This window comes from Palaemon carinicauda, chromosome 2, assembly GCF_036898095.1.
Source record: "Palaemon carinicauda isolate YSFRI2023 chromosome 2, ASM3689809v2, whole genome shotgun sequence".
NCBI lineage: Eukaryota > Metazoa > Arthropoda > Malacostraca > Decapoda > Palaemonidae > Palaemon > Palaemon carinicauda.
In genome coordinates, this window is record NC_090726.1 from 25688926 (window position 1) to 25699563 (window position 10638).

Consider the following 10638-nt stretch of genomic DNA (forward strand, 5'->3'; position numbering starts at 1 on the left):
CCTGGACGATTGGTTGGTGTGGGCAGCATCCAGAGCAGAATGCTTGCAAGCTTCCCTACAAGTGATTCAGTTCCTGGAATATCTAGGTTTCATGATCAACAGAAAGAAGTCTCGTCTTTCTCCAGCTCAGAGGTTCCAGTGGTTGGGAATTCACTGGGATCTAGTGTCACACCGTTTTTCCATTCCGATGTCAAAGAGGAAGGAAATAGCGGGGTCTGTCAGGAGACTTCTAGGTTCCGAGAGGATATCAAGACGCGAACAAGAGAGGGTTTTGGGCTCTCTTCAGTTTGCATCAGTAACAGACCCAGTGCTAAGAGCACAGCTAAAAGATGCAGCGGGAGTATGGAGAACCTTTGCATCGAAAGAGCGAAGGGACTTGAAGAGACCGGTCCCACTTCGACTACGTTCTCTTCTCAGACCGTGGTCTCAAGCCAGTCGTCTAAAGAGGTCTCTACCTCTTCAGCCATCCCCCCCGTCAGTGACAATCCACACAGACGCCTCAAAGGTAGGGTGGGGGGGTCACTCCCATCGGAAAAAAGTACAAGGGACCTGGTCCAAGCTATTTGGGACTTTTCACATAAACTTTCTAGAAGCTATGGCAGTGCTTCTTACCCTGAAGAAAGTATCCCCACGTCACTCGATCCATGTAAGGTTGGTACTGGACAGCGAGGTGGTAGTGAAATGTCTGAATCGGCGGGGATTGAGATCCCCACCTCTCAACCAGGTAATGTTAGCCATATTTCGACTGGCGGAGAAGAAGAAGTGGCACCTGTCAGCAGTTCACCTTCAAGGAGTCCGGAATGTGACCGCGGACGCTCTATCCAGGGTTACACCGATAGAGTCAGAATGGTCCCTAGATGCAGGATCATTCTCCTTCATCTTGAGACAAGTCCCAGAACTGCAGATAGACCTCTTCGCGACGAAGGACAACAAGAAGCTGCCGAAATATGTGTCCCCATATGTGGACCCCTTGGCGGAAGCAGTAGATGCGATGTCCCTCGATTGGAACAGATGGTCCAGGATCTACCTGTTTCCCCCTCACAATCTGATGTTGAGGGTCCTCAACAAACTGAGATCTTTCAAGGGAGTAGCAGCAATAGTGGCCCACAAGTGGCCGAACAGTGTATGGTTCCCTCTAGCTCTGGAACTACGACTGAAGTTTCTACCACTCCCGGACCCAGTTCTGTCCCAGCAAGTCCAGAAGTCGACTGTCTACGCTTCATTACAGAAAACCCGAACCCTGCAGCTCATGATTTTCTCTCCCTAGCGGTGAAGAAACGGTTGGGAATCTCGAAAGATAGCATCGACTTCCTGGAAGAATACAAGTGTAAGTCTACTAGGAGGCAGTACGAATCAGCATGGAAGAAATGGTTAGCCTTTGTCAAAGACAAGAACCCACAAGAGATCTCTACGGAGTTCTGCCTATCCTTCTTCATCCACCTCCACGGACAGGGGCTGGCGGCTAACACAGTTTCTACATGTAAGTCAGCTCTGACAAGACCCATTCTATATGCCTTCCAGGTAGACCTCGCTAACGAGATGTTTAATAAGATCCCGAAGGCCTGTGCTAGGCTTAGACCATCAGCTCCTCCAAAGCCTATTTCGTGGTCGCTAGACAAAGTCCTTCATTTTGCCTCATTACTGGATAATGAGGAATGCGCATTGAAGGACCTGACTCAAAAAGTGATCTTCCTTTTTGCCCTTGCTTCTGGGGCCAGAGTTAGTGAGATTGTGGCCCTCTCGAGAGAGGAGGGCCGAGTTCAGTTCCTGGATGGGGGAGAACTGAACCTGTTTCCGGACCCTACGTTTCTCGCTAAGAACGAGTTGCCCACCAACAGGTGGGGTCCCTGGAGAATCTGCCCTCTGAAAGAAGATGCATCTCTATGTCCCGTAGAATGCCTAAAGGTCTATCTTCGTAGAACTTCAGACTTCCATGGGGGCCAACTATTCAGAGGAGAAACATCGGGCTCGAATTTATCTTTAAATCAGCTTAGGGAGAAAATTACATATTTTATTCGCAGAGCGGATCCTGACAGTTCACCCGCAGGTCATGATCCGAGGAAAGTTGCTTCATCCTTAAACTTCTTTAACTTTATGGATTTTGAACACCTTCGTTCATACACTGGCTGGAAGTCTTCCAGGGTATTCTTTCGCCACTATGCTAAGCAAGTGGAGCAGCTAAAGAGGTCTGTGGTAGCAGTTGGTTGCGTCGTTAACCCTGCTGTTTAACTCTGCGAGGAACAGTGGAATTATTTGGGACTTTGATTCTTGGGTGAGTGGTTAGTTATATGCGTTGATATAACTAGTAGTGAAGGCTCTGAGAGCCCACAGTGACTGTTCCAGCGTTATAGTGATGGTAGCACAAGTACAGACAGGTGTGCCGAGCGTTGCTAACGCTAATGTCTGCAAAGTAATAACATGGACGTTAACTTTGATACCTTGGTATGCGGCAAGTGACCTAATTGTTTTCTTTCAGATAACCATTCATCCATGCACTACGGTACTTATGTAAATTGTTGGTCATCCACCTATCATATGTATATATTTATGGTGACCATGTCTATTTATTGTTACTCAATAAACTTGTTCTCGGGAACCTTGCGTCTCCTTCACCTATATTGATTTCATGTTATTTATTGAGCATTTAGCCTATGTATATTAATCGGGGATATCTATAATAGCCTATTCCTTAATGCAAAGCCTTGTTGCACTGGTTTATACTTTCCTTAGCATAAAGGACTCCACCCCTCTCTGAGGACGGTGGTAGCAGCAAGTTTAATCCTACGCAGATATAACTTTTTTGTCTAATTTTACTTCGACCAGGGTGCTGGTCGGGATTTTTTCCCTTGGATGCTGTAGTTCCGTAAGACTATGCTTTACTTCATATAGAGTGAGACCACTATATTGTACTGGCTGGTGAGTGATTCATACATAGGTATATGTACTCTTCGTTCGTTTCTAGAGTCTAGTAGGACTCCTCCCTGTAGGGGGCAGGAAGCGCTTTCATGGCTTATGATTAGTGAAAAGATGTATAACGGTAACATCTTAGGTCTTTCAGTCGAGTTGACTAAGAAACATTCCTGAGGAGTACGGCACGTATTGAGAATCCACAGATACAGTAATGCTCTGGTATACTTCCATCAGGACGACATGGCTTGAGCCCAAAAAACGGATTTTGAGCGAAGCGAAAAATCTATTTTTGGGTAAGATGGCCATGTCGTCCTGATGGACCCGCCCTGTACCTTTTCAAAAAAAAAAAAAAAAGTGAAAAGGGTTGTAGGACCCCTCCCTACATACAGTATCTGTAGCACCTCGTGTATCGCTACAATGAATACAGATGGCGCCGTGAGCGGCGCAGGGCACGCTTTCGAAACGGGGAGGAGAGATGCCTTACGAACGGCTCCCCCCTTTCTTATCGTTTTCGTTTTCTTGCCATTTGACCCCTACGAAGTGTTAACTCTATTCGGGGTATAGATTGCTATGAGGCGTGTCAAGAATACGTCCACTGATATTTACGATATCCCTAAGGTCTTTTTTAGGGATACTCGCTCCAGGAGTTAGAATTCTGAGTACCTGAAGGTAAATTCTCTGGGAATATCGCCGTAGTTGTAATATACCCTAGGAAGCTGCCCTTAAGGAACTTCCATCAGGACGACATGGCCATCTTACCCAAAAATAGATTTTTCGCTTCGCTCAAAATCCGTTATCTGGTGTGAATTTTAGCGCTAAGCAATCTTTACGTATATATATATATATATATATATATATATATATATATATATATATATATATATATATATATATATATATATATATATATATATGTATATATATAAATATATATATATATATATATATATATATATATATATATATTTATATATATATATATATATATATATATATATATATATATATATATATATATATATAGATATATATATATATATAGATATATATATATATATATATATATATATATATATATATATATATATATATATATACATATATATATATATATATATATATATATATATATATATATATCTATATGTATATATATATATATATATATATATATACTGTATATTTATTGTATATATATATATATATATATATATATATATATATATATATATGTATATATATATATATATATATATATATATATATATATATATATATATATATATATATATACATACACTGCTATATATATATATATATATATATATATATATATATATATATATATATATATATATATATATATATATGTATATATATATATATATATATATATAGATATATATACATATATATATATATATATATATATATATATATATATATATATATATACATATATATATATATATATATATATATATATATATATATATATATATATATATATATATATATATATATTTCTGTGTGTGTTTAAAATCTTCAATAACAAACATATACCTTGAATCCATTTGATTATCATGAAGATTTTTGCAGATTTGCTTTTTGAGATTGGCCTTCAAAAGAACTATAAATATAATAAGTGCAAAATACCAGAAATTTAATTTTGACTTCACTTCTCCCTAAAATAGCTGTTAGTTCTTCGACCATAGACGCAGGAGATGACAAATGGAATTTGAATACTAAGTAATGGTACATGATATTAATAAAATGGAGAATCTTATAATACAGTATGATTCTTTGTAATTTCTAGTGTTTACAAAAATTCATTATTTCCTAAGTATTTAAAAAATAGCAGTTTTTATTGTGATTGATTATCTTACCTCAAAAATATTTATTCCAATAAATATCTTATGCTTTTATTTTCTTATATGAATCAATGTCTACTATCACAATGCATGACAATTTTCCTTTATACTAATCTTTTCCTATATCTTCAAATTCCATGAAAACAAAATTGCTTTTAAAAAAAATACCCCGAGAAGCTGTACTAGGAATAATACATTTTAGTGCATGCACGTAAAATATGCATTTTTGAAAATAAAACAGTTTTCAACTAAGCCAAGGCAATTAAGTGGTCTTTACCTAATTACTTCTAATGGGCTTACATCATCATTCCACAACTTTTCGCACTACGAGTAAAAGAGCAACGGAATTTTCAACTAGAACCAAATTTCCACTCCGTATTTGTCCATTTCATCAGCTTTTATTTCACCTGGAATATTTTCATAAATTGTTATTGCCTTCAATTATATTTCTTTTTAAGTTTCTTCATAAAACTTGAACAAAGTTATTCATGTACGTTCATTATAACAAAATATCTCTCAGACATTATTGGTGGTTTTATTTTATCTTTATTTTCTTTTTTTTTTTTACTTTTTATTTCGCGACCAAAGCTCTTCAGGGCAGGGATCCGGGAAGGTGGATGGGGGTTAGCCTTAAGCAAACTTCAACTTTTCCCAGCGACTAATACTAACCTGATTTATTTCTTTATTTCTGCTCTGTCAGCAACAATTTTTAAAGCAACCAGGAAACTCGGGTACGAAGTACTTACCTCATTTATACGGTTTTATTTTTTTACAGCCTACAGATTTGCATTTCAGAATACCACCAAGTACATTGCTCTCTCTCTCTCTCTCTCTCTCTCTCTCTCTCTCTCTCTCTCTCTCTCTCTCTCTCTCTCTCTCTCTCTCTCTCTCCTTCCTAATAAGCATATGCCTTTTCTTTCTTTTTGGGGGGCTTCACTTGTATTTTCTAGCAATTGATAATTGGAATTAATAAATATAGCAAAATGACACAGGCCTATTCCCTCCATGCTCCATAAAAAGAGGAAATTTTCCTCCTGGTAAAGAGTAAGATTGAAATAAAAAAAAAAATCATAAAGTAAAGAGTATGCTTTTGCGCTCCCCTTTCCCCATTATATGACAAAAGCAAATTATTTGTGTAATTACTAGGCAGTAGTGTTGAGTGTTAGGTAGGAAGCTGGCCATGGCACCAGCCACCCGTTGAGATACTACCACTGCAGAGTTATAGCGTTCTTTGACTGACCAGATAGTACTACAGTGGCCCCTGCTCTCTGGTTACATTTCATTTCTCCTTTGCCTACAAATACACTGAATAGTCTGGGCTGTTCTTTACATATTCTCCTCTGTCCTCATACACCTGACAACACTGATATTACAAAACAATTCTTCTTCTCTCAACGGGTTAACTAATGCACTGTAATTGTTCAGTGGACACTTTCCTCTTAGTAAGGGTAGAAGAGACTCTTTAGCTACGGTAAGAAGCTCTTCTAGGAGAAGGAAATTCCAAAATCAAACCATTGTTCTCTAGTCTTGGGTAGTGCCACAGCCTCTCTACAATGTCCTTCCACTGTCTTTGGTTAGAGTTCTATTGGCTTTATAGTTTATATAGGAAATATTTATTGTAATGTTGGTACTGTTCCTAAGATACTTCATTTTTCCTTGTTTCCTTTTCCTCAGTGGTCTATTTTCCCTGTTGGAGCCCTTGTGCTTATAACATGCTAATTTTCTAACTAGTATCGTAGCTTAAAAAAATCATAATTTTCTTTATTATTAAATCAAGTCATTGTATGAATGTGAAAACAAACAACGAAAGGTAAAACAAATTTGTGCCTTTATGTTTATCTGTTATCATAAAACTTCAGATTTACATTATCATAATGATAAACGATTTGGGTGATATCAAATTTCTTTTTCAATTCATCAATCACTGTAGTTTAGATATTAGCCTTGAAATTATTTATTTCATTTATCTTTTTAGTTAAAATTATGCGAGTAGTCATTAAGGAAGTAATGGCATGCCTAAATAATCACAGTAGTGAATATTTGTTTCTGCTGCATCATAGATATTTAGGTAATGCTTTATGAGAGCTTAAAATAAACACAATTTCATTGCCCGAACTAGCAGTGCCTCTTCCACACTTTTCAGATTGATCGTTGAATTGGCCTATATAATTTCTTATTCTTCTTCTTCTCTGTCTGCATCTTTTCACACTTCTATGTGGGTGTCAGGGGTAGATACAACACTTTTAAAAGGATATAATGAAACACGATAATATCTATTCCTAGTGTGAGCAGTGAGGCGAGACGAGATTCAACTGTGGCCCTGTTTGGGCAATCCTTTCATCTTTTCATTTTCATCAGCATTTTGGAAGTAAACCAAGCCTCGCCAAGAACGCCTGCCGTGATAAGGAAACTGTCCTGTTTGACCAAGATGTCATCGTCTTAATTAGTGGATTCAGCATATTTTAAGAAATCGAGCCTGAGTGAAGTCCTTGTTTAGGATATATGTCATCATGGAAGGACATGTGCTGCCCTTTTGTTACGACTTAACACGTGGTCTGGATTGCATCAGAAATTTCTCTTAGAAGCTTCCATGGCGTGATTGAAGTAGGCGTTTTTGAGGAAGCCAATAGAGATGCTGAATTGTTAAAAAGAAAGCCTTTATGGAGATGTCCACTGCCCACCATACAGGGGTATATAAACTTCAAGAAGAGATTGTCCAAGGGAGATAGGACAGGACAAAAGACAAGAGAGGAACTATATCCGAAGCACATAAGATCCAATGTCCGAGTGAAATAAGAAACAGAGAACACCAGAAGTTTGATAGAGCCAGATTCTAACCTTGCTTTCAAACAACAAAAACCTATATCCAAAAGATCCTGCTTTGGCCGAGAAGAAGAGACAAATTGAAGCAGCCAACATTCCCTGCTTGTGACAAGAAGTAGCCAACACTGCCTGCAGCCTGCGTTCGTTCAACAGTATCATCAAATCCTTTGAAGAAGATCTCTGATGTCCCTTCTTGATACCACCCATTTTTTGACGTCTTCTAATCCGGTCATCGTGCTAGTTTCATCTGAACTTCAGCCGCCCATCTGCAACGTTTTCAAGCCTGAAGTCTCCGTACCCTTATCGTCTTAGCAGCTGCAGAAATCTATTCTTAAGCATTTTTACATTATTGACTGTTCCCCTTTATGTTGATGTTTTGATTGGTTTGGTTTGTCAGTTAAACTAATCGAAGAAGTAACATTAGTTTTTTTTTCATTGTAAGTTTACGAATAAATGTGTATTTTTTTCGTGTGTTTCTTTTTATATTTATTTCCCATATTTCAATCGGTGTTGTTGATATTTATTTTTCTTATTATAAGAACCTGTAACGATTTTAACATCGTAACAGTGCTTTCGATGTTGGCAATATGAAATGAGATTGTATTAACATTTCAAGAGAGAGAGAGAGAGAGAGAGAGAGAGAGAGAGAGAGAGAGAGAGAGAGAGAGAGAGAGAGAGAGAGTGGGTGTAAAATATTATTATCCTTTTCTGTTTTATATGACATAAAAAGACATTTCACGGTCCTTATAAAATTAATTCTACATCGCAACTATGAAACTTGATATCTAATCTGATTTTCATTTTTCTTTTTATAATCCAGCAATCTTCACCTAATCTTTGCAAATATAGAAGGAAAAGTATTCCATTCTAGTTGCACCAACACTGAACAAAATATTCGTGGAAGTTTTTCTCTTCTGGAGTATGTTTTTTCTTACTACCAAAGGCTAATACTTGCACACAGAGAGAGAGAGAGAGAGAGAGAGAGAGAGAGAGAGAGAGAGTTACAAGGAGTTACAATGGTTTCAGATGTCTCAGACACTTTTAAGTCCATCCGCAGAGACATCAAATGGTCTTAGGTAGAATGATTTAGTTTAAGCATTTAGAGAGTGCTTGTGATCTTGTCTAACGTATTTTTGAACTCGCTTACCATTTTACTGTTCACTACATCCGCTGGGAGCCTACTCCAAGTATTTGCTATTATGTATGTAAAGAAATAACCACATTTAATTGTGTTATATCTTTCATAATGCCGTCATATTCATTCTGCTTTTCCAACTAGTGTTACAGCTTAGCAGTAATAATAATAATAATAATAATAATAATAATAATAATAATAATAATAATAATAATAATAATAATAATAATAATAATAGCATGGTCGAACAGAGTGTAAATACACACAAATAGATTGGTTAATACTAACTGTGTTACGTAAATTATTTGATTTACTAGATTTGGTTCTACATGCTTCATGTTGGGACTAGAGAGGCCATTCCTCAAGTTTTTGTAATTATAAAATAAAAATTTGTACATTGTAATACGAATTGAAGATATATTGGAACACAAGATGGAAGAAAGGAAGTTGGAACCTATATAGTCTACTCTTTAAAATTGAGTGTAGCTGTGGGACCTTTATGTCCAATATATCCATTAAAAGAACTAAAAGATCAAGTTTATAATTAAGGTTTACACCATTAAGCTCATCTTATCATGTAAAACTTTTATGATACTTTCTTCCAGAGAGTAATAACTTTCTTGTAATATTTTAACATAGAGTAAAATGTGAACAGTATGAAAATATAATATTAGCCTTTTCAAACTTCTTTATATAATTATAATATATATTATGAGACAATAAGAAGTTATTGTCCTTTCAGAACAATGATACTTTGAAACGAGTTAAAATATTATTGAAACCAAAACATAACTTGAAATAAAATAAAAATATAATAACGATTAACATAATTTCGCTATGGTAATACTTTACTTATAATAGGTAAACAAATATAAGGAAACAGGCAGAAAATGATTAACATAGATAAGAAGTAAAACTAAACTTATAGCGAGAATTTAATGTGAGAATCGTCTTCATCTCATATCTTTTAAGCTTTTTTCATTGGCGAAAGAAATGAAAAGAGGCATCAAGTTCCTTGGATGCATTTCTTCCTGAGTTTTGGCTTTTCTAAAGCTTTGCTCAGTCTTCAAAGAACTTCAATTTCTCGCAGGTGGGTGAGCATATGCACAATGAAAAGGTGATGAAGAATTAGTTATTCCCATTTCCTGTGGAATTATTACCTTCTCGTGTCACCACTGAGAGACGATTTTTGTACTCATACCTCAGAGACATGAAGAAATTAATAAGATGAGAACTAGATTCATAGAAACGAAACTAATATGATATCTTGATAAAGGGAAATTTCTCTTTCTCTCCCATTCACTCTTTATATGTATATAAATAATATATATATATATATATATATATATATATATATATATATATATATATATATATATATATATATATATGTATATATATATATATATATATATATATATATATATATATATATATATATATATATATATATATATATATATATATTCAATCTTCTTCAAAGACTTAAAAGGAATGCCGACTAGGTTGAGTTAAAGGGGCCATACATCCTTATGATTATATAGCCTTAATCAGATGATGTAAGTATGTTGGCAGTATGGAATAAAATTGTATTAACATTGCGAGAGAGAGAGAGAGAGAGAGAGAGAGAGAGAGAGAGAGAGAGAGAGAGAGAGAGAGAGAGAGAGAGAGAGAGAGTGGGTGTATAATATTATTATCCTTTTCTTTTCTATAAGATATAAAAAGCCATTTCATGTTCCATATAAGATTACCTCTACATTGAAACTATGAAAATTAATATTTAACCTGATTTTCATTGTTGTTTTTATAATACAGTAATCCTAACCTAATCTTTTTAAATATGAAAAGATAAATATTAAATTTCAGTTGCACCAAGGTTGAAGCAAATAATAAATATCA